At 41.1% G+C, this 16,795-nt stretch overlaps 2 long non-coding RNA genes across 7 annotated transcripts; both read right to left on the bottom strand.

Moving 5' to 3' along the window:
* Nucleotides 1-1,060: 1,060 nt before the first annotated feature.
* Nucleotides 1,061-1,709, bottom strand: LOC125542233. Its single transcript, XR_007297822.1, has 3 exons — nt 1,631-1,709; nt 1,490-1,559; nt 1,061-1,390 (listed from the first exon to the last, which is right to left on the bottom strand). It is a non-coding gene; the product is annotated as an uncharacterized LOC125542233 (long non-coding RNA).
* A 108-nt stretch (nt 1,710-1,817) lies between these two features.
* On the bottom strand, nt 1,818-15,115 carry LOC125542231. 6 transcript variants are annotated; one of them, XR_007297821.1, is made up of 10 exons: nt 9,779-12,956; nt 9,628-9,706; nt 9,250-9,354; nt 4,007-4,172; nt 3,633-3,912; nt 3,459-3,552; nt 2,645-3,372; nt 2,287-2,566; nt 1,975-2,165; nt 1,818-1,893 (listed from the first exon to the last, which is right to left on the bottom strand). It is a non-coding gene; the product is annotated as an uncharacterized LOC125542231 (long non-coding RNA). The 6 variants fall into 6 exon arrangements; XR_007297817.1 differs by having other exon boundaries at nt 1,975-2,566; nt 2,645-2,796; nt 2,884-3,372; XR_007297818.1 differs by lacking the exon at nt 9,779-12,956 and adding an exon at nt 14,226-15,115 and having other exon boundaries at nt 1,975-2,566.
* Between the last annotated feature and the right edge of the window lie 1,680 nt (nt 15,116-16,795).

The following is a 16,795-nucleotide window of genomic DNA, read 5'->3' as shown; positions in this document are numbered from 1 at the left end:
TGATCTTTAGTAGTTGCGGATGCTTTCTAGAGTTCCAATCATAAGTGCATATGATCCAAGTAGAGAAAGTATGTTAGCTCATGCCTCTCCCTCATATGAAATTGCAATGATGATTATCGGTCTTGTTAACAATTGCCTAGGACAATTCCGCACACCGATCCACCATTATTCCACACTCACTATTTATATTATTTAGTAATATATTCTAACTTTATCATAACAACACCTACTTTTATATTTTAGCTCTTCGATATTATGCAAAGTTATCCTCTTCATACCCACAAAGTAGTCTTATTTCTCGTTTCTAGTTGGAAGCAAACGTTCGGTGTACGTGGAGTCGTATCAGTGGCAGATAGGACTTGAGAGAATATTGATCTTACCTTTAGCTCCTTGTGGGTTCGACACTCCATACTTATCACTTCCACCTTTGGAAATTGCTACGATGATTCCCTGCACTTGGGGATTATCAGTAGCTGAGACGTTTACATCTGGTCATGTTAGGCTTACCTACGGGATGTGGCCTAGGTGGGGCCCTCATCGCTTCGGGCATGTCACCTTTACTGGGTTGAGCCTACTGAGCCCATCTGCCGACCCACTGGCTAAAGCATGTTCTTGCCTCAGCTAGCGTGTGCATCATATGAAAAAAGTATCAAAAGTGCCTCCTGGAATTCGACCTTTGGGACTCGGCTTGATGCAAATTTATTCCGTAGAGGTCGGTCATTTACATCAACTAGGTGAAACCCCACGCGTTGCTGTGGAGATTTTGTATTGAAGACTGGATGCGATGATCAATATGAAAAATGATGGAAGCAATTTATTTATTGGAACCATGTATGGACTGACGCATATTGTTTAATTATTTGAGGTAGAGCTGGATGTTAGTTTGCAAAGAATGTGACCAAAGTTTTTGACATGGCAAACTCTTAATTTTATAGTAATATTTAGAGAAGCCTAATTATGGAGACCAATTGGAAGCACAACCGACATAATCAGCTCAAAAAACTTTGCAAGGAATTTGATTAAAAAATTTGACATGACCTTTCCTTAATTTTTCTAGCATTTGAACATGTCACAGGAAGATAGTATATATTGAGGACAAAACGTCACAGGAAGATAGTATATATTTGAAACAATTGTAAGGAAAAGTATTGACACGAGTTGGAAGCAAAACTGACATAATCAGCTTAATAAAAGTGCATACAAATCCATAGATTTCACAATTCAGACATATTACATAAACTTAGTCGTAATATGACGACATGCTTAGGATGATCATGAAGTAGTTCTAATGATAGTTTGGAGGTAGTTTTCAATGGAAGGTGGTGCAATCCGTATGTTCTTTTTATGCATCTGGAAGATGCCCTATCCTTGCATGGTTGTTGACGGTGCCCTACATGTTAATAGAACAACATTATTGGTAAGGTTATTGTTGTAGCAAAGGTCCAAAAAACTTTATATAATTTTGTTTCGATATGAGAACTGATAGTACCTATGTGTTTTTATTACTGTTATCCTCTTGTCCTTCATAGTTGTTCATTTTCATATTGTTATCTGCAATGCTGTTTGATTGATGATAGAAAGTTAGATTGTGAATCTCATATTTCTATGTGATATGAGAAGAAGCACGTACTCTTCCTTATGCTTTTTGACAACCTGGAGATGCACTTGTGTATCCTAAAGATGTCCCTGTTGATGTTCCTATTGTTGACTGACATTTAAATAGGAAATATTGTTATCAATGCGTACGCTATTTGTTGACTGGCATGTAAACAGGAAGATGCACTTTTCATAGAACTTCAATGATAAACAGGAAATATTGTTATCAATTAGTACCCCTCTTTGTTGGTGGCTCAATCTTCTGTAAATTCGATGCTTCTTTTTGCTGAAGAGTACCTGCAACCAAAAATCACCATTTGAATTCCATATTGAATGTAAGTTGAATGTTCTTTAGTAGAACTTTAAAAAAAGTATTACCTATTTATGTTTTTGTCGGTGTCCATAGTTGCAGAATGGCAAGGGGGAGGCATACTATTGCCCAAGTGGATTTCTATTAGGCTCCTCGGACCGCGAACAGGAAAAGTTTGGTAAACATTGTGTAGACTGAGGGTGTAACTTCTATTTTGTGATTGATGGAAAACCTCTGGATGCCCTTTGATGACGATGGACTGTTCACCAGTTTTTGCTTGGAGTTGACTCGAAGTATTTAATGGTTTAAATTAAATATTTTACGTAATACAGTTGTAATTAGGAAGGAGTTAATTTCTGAATTGATGAAAATTGTCTAACCTTTATGGAGGGAAGCATTTGTGCATTGTCAACTGGGAAGCTTTTCTTTATGACATAACTTATTGGGAATCTGGATACTAAATCAACCTTCATTCCTATGTAGAACAATCTGGTTTTCCCAATGGCATTATCTAGGGCGGTCACATGTTCCGCGGTTTCAACTTTCATGTTTTGAGAAGCTTAGATGGCATCTCGCTCAACCAGTTCTTCAGCAATTTTAGAGAAAGCAATGGCATCTAAATCTCCTGAGTCATCTCTAAGTGTAATTGGTAGCTCGTACCTAGAGAATTTGATAGTTGTTTATATGGAACATAATATGTAAATGAAGGCAAATGTTCTATGAAAAAAGAGATCGTACAATGGCTTTGGAGATGAATTTGTGCAAAGGCATGTTGGAGTATCTGAATTGTTGTTGTATGCTCTATCACAATGTTTGCATCCTTTGTAGTACCATTTAGTTGAAGGTACAATAGATTTAATTTTTGCAATGGTGTTGTAGGTAGCTCCTTCCTAAGAGTTTGCAAAAAGGGTGCACTGAGAATCTGCTATGGAAGTTCACTGATATACAAATAATAGGGTAGATAAGATGATGTTGACCTAAAAATTTGAGGTGGGCATATCTGATATTTGTTGAAGTGTGTACATTTTCCCTGCTGCTTGAATAGGAGATAAATGCATAACCTGAGGTAGTTGTTGTCGTGGCTGACCTGGTTTGGTAGTTTTTGGAAAAATGTCAGCATGTTAGATTTTGGAAAAAGAAGGTAGTAGTTGCAAGGAGAAAGGAGAATGGCTGACCTGGTTTGGTAGTTTTTAACTTCAGATGTATCCAAGTCAATGTAAAGTTTTGTTGCAGAGGTTGAGGATGCATGCAGGGCACCTATATGTATATATGGTTGTATGTCGTATTAGTTTTGGCTCTTATAGTCATTTTAAGAAAGAATATTTGAGCAGTTGCCTAGAAAGCTCCTAGCTGTGAGACCCGCAAAAATGCCAACTACAATGCCTTCTTGTGATTTTTTGAGTAATGTTTCTTCATCAAATGTTTCACCATGGTGGCCCCAAAGACGTATTTCTTGTGTCTGTTCACTGCATATGTGGAACAAACATTTGTTGACACAAAGTGTATAGGGATGGAAAAGTTTTAACACACTGTAGTAGTAGGAGAAACATACTCTAGGTTTAGAATTTTGATTTTCCTGAGTTTATTTGTAGATGTCTGACTTGCATAATCAAATGGCCCAACGTGGCTAATGACTCCTATTACATCTGGAGAGAGAAACCACATACAAAATTAATTTATGTTTTAATATTAGTATGAAAGAAAAAAAAGGAAATGCAAGTGTTACCTTGAAGTGGTTTTGCAAAAGTATCTTTTTTTGGTAGATTATCAAATGGACAAAAAATGAAGGAAAACTTTGGTATATTTGTTCCTCTGGTTTCAAGTCGGTGAATCTTAGTGTTGTGCTTGAATTGCAACATATAGTTTTGGTGGTGATATATATGGGTTTTGTTTTTTATATCAATAGCTGCAATATCATTGAAGATGTAGACATGTCCTTCTGTGAGTAAGGGGCATAATTGTCTTTGGAATTTTTTGGGTACACTGATCTGCTCCATATTGCCCTGCTATCATATTCGATGAGGATGTGAAAATCAGTAGTACATTTGTGCAATAATATTAGTATTATGTTGGAAATAGAAATAATAATGATGGACTTACATCTTCATCTAAAAGGACACCATCAATGCTGATGAGAGGATCTGCAAACTTGGATTTCATGTTTATTGCATCCCATAGGCGCAAGAGTCGTCCAAATACCTTATAACTCTGTTGACCAAGAGTGATGGTTTTAACGGCTGTAGTGGATTCCATTGATGTAATATTCCTGAAAAGGAAGCAAGTAATTGCATAATAATGATGTATGAAATGGAGAGATAATTATGTAGGGTAAACGCACTTGAATGTAGGAAATTCCTTTATTCAGTTTCATAGTCTATTAATTTGACTAAAAACTTCAACATAGACTACATTATGGGTGCAATTCTCATAAGAAACCGGATTATTTTCGATTAGAAGTCTCAACCCCTTTGGTGAAGTAACTCTGGAAAATGCTACATATAATTGACCATGAGAGAACACTGGAGATGGCAAATAAACTCCAACTCTATTTAAGGTTTTCCCTTGACTCTTGTTTATTGTCATTGCATACGAAAGGCGCATGGGAAACTGGCGCCATCTCAATTTGAAGGGCCACCTTGAGTGAGTTGATGTTGTGACAATGCGTGCGATATATACTTTTGAACCTGTAGCCTTCCCTGTTATGATTTCACCTTCAATCACACGATTTGTCAATTGGGTCACAATCAGCCTAGTACCATTACAAAGTCCCCTTGATGGATCAAGATTGCACAAAAGCATAATTGGAACACCAATCTTCAAGTGCAACTTACGGTCAGGAAGTCCGGGCATCGGAATTGTGTTTAGAAACTCTGTTGGGTATAATGCTTCAAGAGTGGAATGATTAGCAGTGCTATCGTCAATTGAATCGGAACTATAGAAAGATATTTCAGACGTTGTTAGCTGAGAAATCATTCTGGTATTTATATCTGAAACCACCTCATTTGTAGGTGTTAAAATTGCACGTTGAAACAAATATGATAAAATATTTGCTGGCTCAGAACCTAAGTCATAGACAAATGATATCAATCCATCAAGGTTCCTACAATTTTACGATAGAAGCAAAGACTCTGGAATCTCTATAAATGAGTTACTAGAATCATTTGGGACAGAAACAATAGGTTCTATTCCATTGCCCACCCTAAGAAGCCATTCAGCAAAATTACTTAGCTCCTCTCTGTGTGAGGTGGAGAGATTTCCTGACTTCAGCCTCATATTTTCAGTTAACACGAGAAGCTTACATTGTCTCCATAAATAAGAATTAACAATGCAGGACCTCAGAATTTGGGGTTTTGTTGAATTCTGTATTACTGGAAGTGTTTGTCGAAAATCTCCACCAAGCACAACATTTATACCACCAAATTGCTTATTTTCTGCATTTTGCCTTGTTTCTCATAATATATCTCTAAGTGTACGGTCCAATGCTTCAAAACAATATCCATGATTAACAGGGGCCTCATCCCATACAATAAGAGAAGTTTTCTGGATAAGTTCTGCGAAGTGTGTAATTTTATTTATACTACACATGGAACTCTGAGAAATGTCTAATGGAATTTTAAAACAGGAATGGGGTTCAACCCCCTGGTAGCAGTAGGGCAGCAATTCCCGATGATGTAACTGCTAATGCAATTTTCCCTTTGCTTCTTACAGAATTAAGCAAAGTAGTCCATAAGAAAGTTTTTCCAGTTCCTTCATATCCATAAACAAAAAATGTTTGACCTTCACCATTCATCACAGAATTGTAAATAGCATCAAAAACATCTTTCTGGTTGTTCAGCATTGAAAGATTGTCATTTAAAGTGGCAGTCATAGCAGGCACATCATAATTGAGCTCATCTAGTAGTAGCCTATTTTGTCCAGAAATATTAGCAATTTCATCAGGTGGCGGCAAATTAAAGTGGGATAAACAATATCCTGCATCTCTTAGCAAATTATCCAATTCATTCAAAAGATAAGATGAAATATATATATCGGCTAAGGGATTGCTAGCTTGACCACGGTTCTGATTCAATTGATGGGCTGCATCTTCAGACATTTTTGACGTGTGGTCATCAAAAAGTTTTCTAGGATTTGTTACCTCACAAAAGAGCAAAATTGTGACAAACAGTTAGAGTAACTGGTAAGGCATGGCCCATTGAGTGGCATCTTTTAAGGCATTGGACCATTCTTCATCATCACCAAGGAGACCTAAAGCCTCACATGCAGCACAAAATGTAGGATATTCATGGCCATTTATAGTTCTAATTTGAGCGAAGGAGGTTGGACCTTTGACAATGTTGAGCAACAAACGTAGATAGTGAAGGTCCCCTTGGGAAGGGTTGACATAAGCAATTCTGCCAATTCTTCTAGAACCACGACGATAATCCCAGTATTTGCCATTTGAGTTGGAGTGCCATGTAAAATATTCAGGAAATTCTATGTAGGTATATTGTTTAGCCCGAGGGTGTTGCATATTAGCTTCTAACCATGCAGTCAACTTAGTTGTCATATTCCTAGGATTTTCAATCACTTCTTGAAGGTCATCATCTTATGAGTAAATTACATTATTCTCAAATGGAAGATGAACTGGAAGTCTTTCTACGGAAGGGTCTGCATAGTGAATATCATACTCTAGCAAGCGCCAAGCAGCCTCATTTGGTGTGATACAACAACATTCTAGATAATTTTCTATTTCATTGACTACTTCACTTGATGAATTGGATGATCCAGAATTTGTATGGATTTTAGTTCTGCCAAAATCAAATCCTTTTGTGACATACTTGAAAAGATACTTGTGCATGCCATCATGATTAACCTTCTCTACATTTATGTGAGCTTGATATTTAACTACCAAGTCCACATTGTGAGGAACAACAAATCTGTTATCAATGTCAACTCCATTTTTGTTGACAATTATTCCATTGTTTGGCTGAGCATATTGTGTGAGACCATTCTCCAATATAGTTGTTTGCTCACAGAAATCTTTAGGATATAATTTTGTGCATTTTCCTTCAAACATACAGGGAGATTTAGTATTTAGATTTCCATAGGGCCTGTGTATCATGAATGAAGATACACCATCATAACCTATTGGATCAGTTTCAGGATCTGGCAACTAAGCTGAAATAAGAAAGTCTATCTTTTTCGCATCTAGGGGCCGGGTTCATCTTTGGATAACCATATGATGATATGGACATGAGGGAGTCCACGTTTCTGAAATTCAATGGTGCAGATGACTACAAAAGATAGGCATGTTATTTACGTAAAGGAAATGTTGGATTCATGCAACATTAAATCAATTAATGATGTGGGGGAGACAAATTACCTGCATTCGTTGGTCTAAAGAATTGTTTCTTTTTAATATCATCCATTAGCATATTTAGCTTCATTTTGAATACCCTATTGACAATATCTGGACGGTCAGAAGGTTGTTGCCCTGGAATGGATGATAGAGCCTCTACTATCTCAGGCCAAGCTGCATTTGAAGTGAATGTGACAAAGAGATCTGGGCAGCCATATTTCCTACATATAGAGATGGAATCTTGATAATTTTGGTACATATATCGCGGGCCTCCGGTGAATGAAGATGGTAATATAATCCTTTGACCAACTGAAGAACCGGATGCATTACCTCTTGAGACAGAATTGGCCAAGTCATTTTATGGTGCTGATCTATAACTTTTCTGAAATCCGGGCTTGCGATAGAATGCAATACGATACTCCTCAACACAGCAATAACCATCCACTTCATAAGCTTGTGTCAATCTTTTACCTCTCAATGGCGTGTTGAAATCACATGGTCTATCATGTAATCTATTTGCATAGTACTCTAGCATAGTTACTTTCTGATGGCTTATAGATTGACTTTGTGGCGAGATGCGGTACATGAGGTCATCATGGTAACCATCCTCTCTATATGGAAATAATAGAGGATACTGCATAGCCATAAACTTGCAATGTTTTTCATTGATTTGTTGTAATCCTGATGAACGGTTATCTATTATAATGTCCCGCCAAACATCAGTTGACCCAATATCACCAACAACCAACCCTACAACCTCAGATGCGACCGGAGCACTATGGATGTCTCCATGTGCGTCAGGTTTGCCATATAATCTGATAAAGAACCGATCAGGAGCATCTGCATTCAATCTTTCCCGTGCTGTTCTAAATAGTTTCACTATGGGATTATGGGTGTTAAGCATCGATATAAGGGACTGGACAATATCTTGATTAGCATTGAAAGAAGGCCGGGCAGACGAAGACCGAGATGATGAAGGCCGAGAAGATGCAGTAATATTTATGCGGTTTCTAACCTCATGCTCTGTATCATAGATGTACAATTGTGCATATTCTGGTCGACGATTCTCAGGTTGAATTAGAGAACCGATATGATGGCAGACTTGACCACTAATCTTGAAAACATAGGGTGCTCGGACATCATTTATGGATTCAATAACTTTAGCACCCATTGAAGTCATCGCAAACATGGTATTATACTACCAGATATGATCAAAAAAGTGGTTTGAAGTTGCAGTGTTCTGTGAGGTTAATAAATCCAATAGAGGCTGGGGAGGAGGATCATATGGTTTCAACAAGATTTTCCCTCCTTTACAACACAAATTATATGTTGGATCAGAAGTATGTCTCTCTGGGATACGCTCTTCATACCAAAACAAAGAACCACAATGTTTGTATGAATGTGTGGGCCCCCAAGGTTTAAGGGTTGAAAGATAGTTCCTGAAAGATAGGCCATGTATATTTTTCTCAATTTGTACAAAAAAGAGACTTCAATCAGCAATACACTAATTGGTAAATAATAAGAGCTTACGATTATGGATTAATGCCAAATTTGGTGTTTGGGAAGCTGACGTAGAGGACTCTCCGGTTAATCGTCGGCGTACTGAACATTCATCTGTAGATGTTTTTGCTAGTTGATATGAAGCATAGGTTGATGGAAACATGTATAAGGAACAAAAATATCCTAACTAACCTCTATTTCTAAGTTGTGTACGTCGGCGGCGGTTATCAGAAGGAGCAGATTGGTTTATTTCAGGTATGACAATTGGTTATGACTGACGACGGGGCGCCCACGACCGCGTTGGACTGAATGGCTACCACGATTTGTAGAAGAATTTGCGGTGCTATCCATCTTTGCAAAGCATGTGGGCAAAATTGACTTAAATGGAAGCAGATTGTAGCCTATATGATTGAAGAAATATATCACACAAAACAATCCAGGGTAGGAAATTCATACGGTATCTAATATGCATGGAACAATATGGATGGTGCATATGTTCGCATACCAATGGAAGAAGCAGGAGACCGCTGCAAAAATGAATTGAAGCCAATCCGAGGAGCAAGAGACCTACTAAGCAGAAGTTGAAGAACCTTTCGATCCAGAGAGCAATCTGCAAAAAAATTAAACATAAGTTCAGGGATAGGAGAAATCCAGGGTGACTGAAAACAGGCAGCATGCTGCAGGAAAATAACTACAATGTACTGATAAAATAGAAATAAACAAATAAATTAGTAAAATGATGATATTGGCTTTTGTACTATGTCCATCCTAAATTAGAAACATGTGCATGTCGCACTGCTAACCAATTTGTGTAAGCATGTATCATAATCAAATAGCAATTTTATGAAATAGGAATCTGAAAGAAATGCAAGGGGCAAGCGACCTGTGATGTAATGTGGCCAATCCGAGCAGCAAAAAACCTACACGCTCAGCATCCTTTCATCCCTATTCCCTAGCACAACCTGAGAAATTGGAAAGCATAATCTTGTGAGGATAGAAATCTTCAGAGAGGGCTGAAAAGAGGGAGTGTGCACCTAGTAGGGCTGAAGTTGGTTCCCAGACGTGGATGTGAGCAGAGTGTGTATCCTGAACGATAGATGCCCATGGGCTTGGAGCGGGCCTTTTAGTGTTCAAATGGTAAAGTCTACGCCCAACCCAGAAAACAGAGTCGGAGGCCAGCAGCGAGCGTGGGTGAAGGACGAAACAGTACGTAACTTAGCGGTGGCAGCTCCTAGTTAATATGACCGACTTCCAGGATCGTGTTAGCCAAAGTCTATCTACCAGTACGCTTCAAGAATTATCAAGGCCTCGTCAACCTTGCAGAATACAACACGCTCACATGTGCCCCGACTAGAAGCTGTCGAGTTCAAAGAAGAATACAGGCTGGCTCAAGTTATTGGAGGCCTCGCACCATTAGTCTGGTCCATGGGCCCTTAAGAAGAGGGGATCTGTAAGAATTGGCGACCAAGGCAAGGAAGAAGGCATCCAAGGAGGACTCCACCACGGACTTAGCTGACTAGGACTTCTATATACCTTGGTAATAGGCATGCCTACCATCAATATGTCAATATACCCCTTGTACTTTGTACACCCCTTGACATCAATGCAACACGAGAACGAGAAGGGGTTTATATCAAGGGGTCTATCAGTTCTACCACGCATGTGGGCCGGCAAATAGCACATATACACGTACATACTGAGTTATGTGTGTTTTGTAGACTACTTTGATATTCACCATTTTTCCTGGCATCACAGTAGCAAGCCTCATCAACTGCCAGATTTACATTATTAAAACAAATCACCAAAATTAAAACATTCAAGATCGAGAAATATATTTCTTGCTCCGGATCGACTTCATTATCAATAATCATGAAAATAATAATACAAAAGAGCAATAAAGATATACATGTGATTCGCGTGATTTGCTTCAATGACGCAAATCTGGCGCATTATGATCTATTAAAAAATATTTTTCTTTGATTTGCTTTAATGGTGCGGATGAAGCGCGTGATGAAAGAGATGATTCTAATACCAATGTCCAATCGAGTCAAGTGGTGAAAACCACTAATGTACGAATGTACAATACCATGACCCTAGTGGCCTAGTATGAAATCCATTTAACTATGTGTATACAAAACTAAACCTGTAATTGTTTAGATTAATTTTTAATTGCGTGATGGGCAAACCAAGATTAATTGTAGATTTGAGATTGAAAAGAAGTGGTGACACCGGCATGATCATATTTCACTAAAATATCCTAGCATTAATGGTACACAATTTTCCAAGGGTGTGAATCCTATATATATATATAGACCATTCCCACGAGGTGTGGTCACAAACAACTTGTGAATATATCCCACGATATGGGTCAAACCAAGTTGAGTTTCATTCTCCTCGCCATTGCTAGTTTCACGATCGTCGTGACAGCGATAGCACAAGAGACACCTTCATCGCATCTTCTGCCTACTTCCTTCAAATGAAGAGCAATATTCCTCGCATCCGAGAGAGGTGTAGGTCCAACCAATGGGAACGTCGAGCATAGCCATTCTCCTATCCGTGAGGTCGGTAACTCAACTGTAGCCCTCACCCAACCAAGAATCTTATGTCAGACCTGCCTGGAGAATGAGCAACCTGCGAGATATGTTGCATGGTTTTTGGTTCTTGATCGCAGAAGGCACATGTCGCCTCATGGGGTAGGCCTTGGCGGGCAAAGCGTTCCACCATCCAACATCGGTCCTGCATGGCAAGCCAGAGGAAGATTTCAACGCGAAGAGTGGCCCATGGCCTCCACGTAATCTTCCAATGGGTGGTCCTAGCACCCCGTGGATATCCTGCACCTTGGAACGTAGGTGAAGGCCATCTTGGACAGTATGTATCTTGTGATGACGTCAAGAGGTGACCGCGAAGATGAGAGGGGCGATCTCGGCCATGGATCTACCATTGATCCAACGGTCGGTCTAGATTTTGCATTTGTCATCGATAGCCAAGGTCACATGTCGTAGAATCCTTGAAGATGGCGCGAAAATGGCTCTGAGACACGACAAGGGCCTGACTGAACTCTTGCCTGCTCATGTCCTACACGACAAGGGCATCAACAAGAGTGGAGAACACTACACATCGAGCATAATAAGAGTACTAAACATGGACAGTATGAACGAGCACTACGTATGGACAGTATGAACAAACACTACACATGTACTGACAGATCATCTAGTTCAACACAACAGCTCAAATCATACCAAGGAGTTCAACAAACTAAAACAGATACTTCCATACTTGCATACAACCAATCCATCACCACAAGCTATCAATTCTTCCGGGCAAGAAAACAACTCCTAGCTAGCATGCTACAAATCCATCACCACTAGCTACCAGAACATCACATTCTCACGGATCAGCAGTGTACAATGCCATAAGATGGTCACAGATTTAACCCTATCACATGCTCACAGATAGGTAGAACGAGTACATAGAAGGGGGTCATTGAACTTACATACACATTCAGTGCAGTTCGAAGGAGAGGCGCCAAACAGGCCGGAGAAGAGGAAGACTCGAATCGCCGACGGCGTCAACCGATGGCTGGAGAAAGAGCGCCGCTTACCTGGTCCTCGGTGTCCATCCGCGCGAGAGGGAGAGCTCGAAAGGGGAGGCATGGTGGAGGGTGCTTGAGCGGTAAGGTGAGGCTGGCATATGGGGGCACCGATTCGGTGGGTTGTGACGACAATTCCTCCTTTCACTTTTTCAGATAACTAGTAGTAGAAAGGGGAAAAACCTAGGAAGGAAATGGAAGGGCATTATTGATGGGTGATATGTATGTGTCCATAAGTCCATTTGTGGATAATATGCATGTATGGTATATCACTTTGAGCAGCAGCATGCATGCATGCAGATGGAGCCCGTTTGGCCTCCTTGTAGCTTCACGGGTGGGGCCACATCTTAGCCATGTGAGTATGCATCACAGGTCCACAGCCAGCGGATTAAGAACAATTGGGTACGCATACTCGTACAGTCGTACTGGTACAGCATGTACTTAGGTACAAAGAGAGTGGGAGAGAGAGAGGGAATCAACGAGGATCGAGGTTAGTTAAGACTTAAGACTAGTGCTGCAGATACAATTAGATACTTTGTGGTGCAACTTGCAGCCGCTGGGTGGGGTCAAATCAGCGGATTATACAATACTCCTAATTGGGATCAATGGATTGATGATGAGACGAGATTCTACTTGACAGCAAATCAAACTAATTAAGAGCTGCTGGTGGCCCAAATCTGTACAATGCATGTGCATGCGCGCTGCTTTGCCGGTGGGACCCGGCCGACCCCGGGGTGGACAGACACTGCGTGGTGGGCCTGCTTATGCTCTGCTCTATACTACTGTACTACTATTCTCCTCTTGTCGGTGAGAGATGTTAGGACGGCCGTACACGCTCTAACAGAGAGAAGAAAGAAGCCGCCGCCTCCTCCTCCAAACAAAAGCTATGGTTCCCGCCTCTTGCCGGTGCCGCCGCAGGCCCGCCTCGTCTCCGGTGGCTTTAGAGCCATGGGGTGCAGTGGATTCTGGCAAGGGCCTGCGGGAGGCCTCCGTTTCTAATCGTTTTTTTCGATTTAGTTAGGTTTGTATCCTGCTCAGGAAGGCCAGACGGGGACGATTTTCTGAAGATGCAATAAAAGTCTCCACACCTAGCTACCCTTCCTGCGGTGCGTCTAGCATCGTTGGTGGACGTGTGAAGGTGTGTCTTTGGCGGATCTATCTTTGATGGATTTGTTCGGATCTCGTCATTGTTCGTTTACGTTCGTGTGTTTTCGGTTTGAATCCTTTCGATCGACGTTATTCTTCATCGCCGGCAGTTGCTATTCTGGTGCACTAGTCCTATGGGGCTGTACCACAACAACTTCCCGATTGTCTACTATAACAAATTGTGCTTGACTCCGGCGATGGAGGGGCGATGACGACGGCGCGCCTTCCGCTCGTTTCAATGCTTATAGTTGTCACTAGGTGGTCTACGAATATGTATGTAATTTTTATTATTTCTGGTGTTCGTTGTACTGACATAATTGAAAATGAGTAGATCAGAAGTTTTCCCGCAAAAGAAAACAAAGAGAAGAAAGCGGGTTAATTTGTACGAGGGCCATGGCTTTCTCTTCGAGCCGGTTTTTGGCTTAGTAGTGTGTGTAGTTAATTCGGCTCTTATATTGTATGTGGATGCGTCCGGACGTGCCTACGAATCGTGATTTGTCACCCCTTATTTTACTGCCTCCACAGCCGGCCCCTCACATATCTGAACCCTTATATATCATGCAGCTCATGCAATGTAAACTACTATAAACCTACGTAGACCAACAAAAGACATAGTTCAGACATAATCGACATAATTCACATCCTAGCAGTCATTGGACAACCAAAAATAATCTTCATCAACAGACTATACTAAACATAAAAACATTAGATTAAACAAAGAGACAAAAAAGGGCAGAGGAAATCACCATTTCCTGGCAAGTCGGGCCGCCTTTGCCTTGCCCCCATGCCTCTGTTGTTGCCTCACTCTCCGACTGCTTGATGGCGAGTCGGAGCGCTTTGGCGTTTTTACGTCGGAGCGCGTTCTCCGGATCCACTGGCGCGCGGCCAACACCTCCTTCGCTGCCGCTCGTTGCGGGCAGACCATGCCTTGGATTCGTGTGTCCTCATCCGTGGCGGTGCTGGCAAGGGCACGAGTACCTACCGGTGGTCGGGGATGCCCTCCGGAGTTGGTAGAGCATGTGGAGAGGGGTGGCATACCTACAGGGGCGCGGAACTGCCAGAGCTGGTAGAGCATGCGGAGAGGGCGCGACATACCTGCAGGGGCACGGAATGGCCGAAGCCAGGCGCTAGATGGGAGGAGGCAAAGATGTCACCCACACCGCTGCTGCCTCGGTCCAGCCGTGACCCCGCAGTGTCATCTCCTCGACATTGCCAAGCTCTTTTTGCTCGTCCGGATGTGGGATATATATGGCGGGATCAGCCACTTGGGACAGTGCTACTGCCATCCCTCGCCATAGATCAGAAGGAGATGGGACGAGGAGAGGAGGAGAGGGAGATAATGTTTCGTCTGAATGTGGGATATATGTGGGATCCGGGTTGGCCAGGATGGGCAGGTCCAATGTGACGGACACGCCAAGGCGCGTCCGGGCCTCCCCAAACCCGCACCAGATTTAGGCTGGTTTTGAGCGGTGACGTTCAGCTCAGACGCCCATGGTCAGTTTGGAAAGCCCAATAAGATCATGTTTTTGTGACCGGACAGACTGTCCCGTGGTTTTGAGAAGGCGAGTGTAGATGCTCTTAGGCTCCTGTTTTGGGGCGCTTTGGTTATGAAGGTGGAGGTGAAGTTGGAGGTGAATCTATTTCAAAACACAACACCCAGCTCTCTCTCAGGAAAGGGAAAAGGGAGAGTACATGATTAATAATTAGCTAAACGTGTTTTTCGACGGCAGGGGACACATATCGCGATCGCATCTCCTGCACATCCCCACCGTCATGTGGCATGTGCCCCATTTGTCCATCATCCCTCCAACCAATCACATGCGAGGTGCAATCATGCATGCAACATGTCGCATTGCTATTGGCTTTTTTCTGAATAAAGGAATGATATCTTTGCTAGTATTATTATTGCACGAAAAGATCGGACCAAGATCATGAGTGACACCTGTAGATTAGCTACACCGCTCCAGTGAACCATTCCATGTGACACGGAGATTGAATCGCTTAGCCAGCATCACGGCGCTATTTGTTCAATCAAAATGCTTCGGTGATATTTGTAGTTTGTTCATGTGCCATCTTCGTACTTGTTAAAAGGAATCTTATCATAGTAAACGGAGGGAGTAGCATTTTTTGTTCTTCCTTTCTGAACAGAAGGGAACACCTTCGACATGCGCACCGACAGATGCACACAGTCATTTCGTAGCTAGCGAGTAGCGAGCCTGACAGGCATCTATATTCTACATATGATTTCTACTGCGTATGAACGTGGCCGATTTTGTTCTTTCGAGTAGTCCATCGGCCGACCATGGCATGTTCATTGAGGTGTACGCACGCAATTTTTTTTTGAAACTATGATGATTTTTATAGCAAATTCGAAAACTATACACCCTACTGCAGAAAAATCAAAAGTATCACCCTGTCGGCCTCCTGTTGGCCGAAGAGGGACTTTTCGGCCAACCGCTGGCCAAAAAGGACTTTTCGGCCAACAGTTGTCCAAAGAGTCCCTTTTCGGCCAACACCGGCTCTACTGTTTTAGAAAATTCATATCAATTAGGATTTTTATATTTTAATTTGATTCTTTTTGCATTAGATTAGAAATTTTATGAAGTTTTTGTAGATATCAAGTTTGACTAGATTTGAAAGTTTGAATTTGAATTTTTATGAATTTTCTCAAACCACTAGATTGCCTATAATTTGAGCTAGGAGTATTTTTTTAGATGGTTCTTTTTGCTACTGGTTCTTTGTAACTTTGTTTATCAGTAGTAATTAATTGATGAATTTTAGGATTATTTAAAATTAGTTTTTCACGAAAACGGTTCTATTTTAGTGTTTTATAGGTTTTGTGCTATTTCTTTTAATTTTAATTGCTTTAAATTGTTTTCTTTATTTTTTGACATATTCTTTTAGTTTCTGTTAAGTTATTAGTAGATATTTTATTTGTAGTATTTTTTTATTTTATTTCTTTTATCCTCCATTTTCTTTCCCGTCGTTCTTTCCCTTCATTTTCTCCCGCTATTTTATTTGCCGCCATTTTCTCCCGCCATTCTTTGCCACCATTCTCTCTCGCCATTCTTTGCCTCCATTTTCTCCTGCCATTTTCTTTCCCGTTATTTTATTTGCCGCCATTCTCTCCCTCCATTTTCTCCCGCCATTTTATTTCCTGTCATTCTCTCCCGCCATTTTCTTTCCCACCATTCTCTCCCGCCATCTTCTTTCCCGCCATCTTCTTTCTCGCCATATTCACTTCTCAACTTATAAAACGAGCCTCAGGTTGTCCACGACCGTAGATAACGTCGTCTAACACGGTCTGTGTCTCCTG

The sequence above is a fragment of the Triticum urartu genome, chromosome 3 (genome assembly GCF_003073215.2).
Source record: "Triticum urartu cultivar G1812 chromosome 3, Tu2.1, whole genome shotgun sequence".
Taxonomy (NCBI): domain Eukaryota; kingdom Viridiplantae; phylum Streptophyta; class Magnoliopsida; order Poales; family Poaceae; genus Triticum; species Triticum urartu.
The sequence above is the reverse complement of the archived record's forward strand: the minus strand, read 5'-3'. Positions and strand labels throughout refer to the sequence as shown.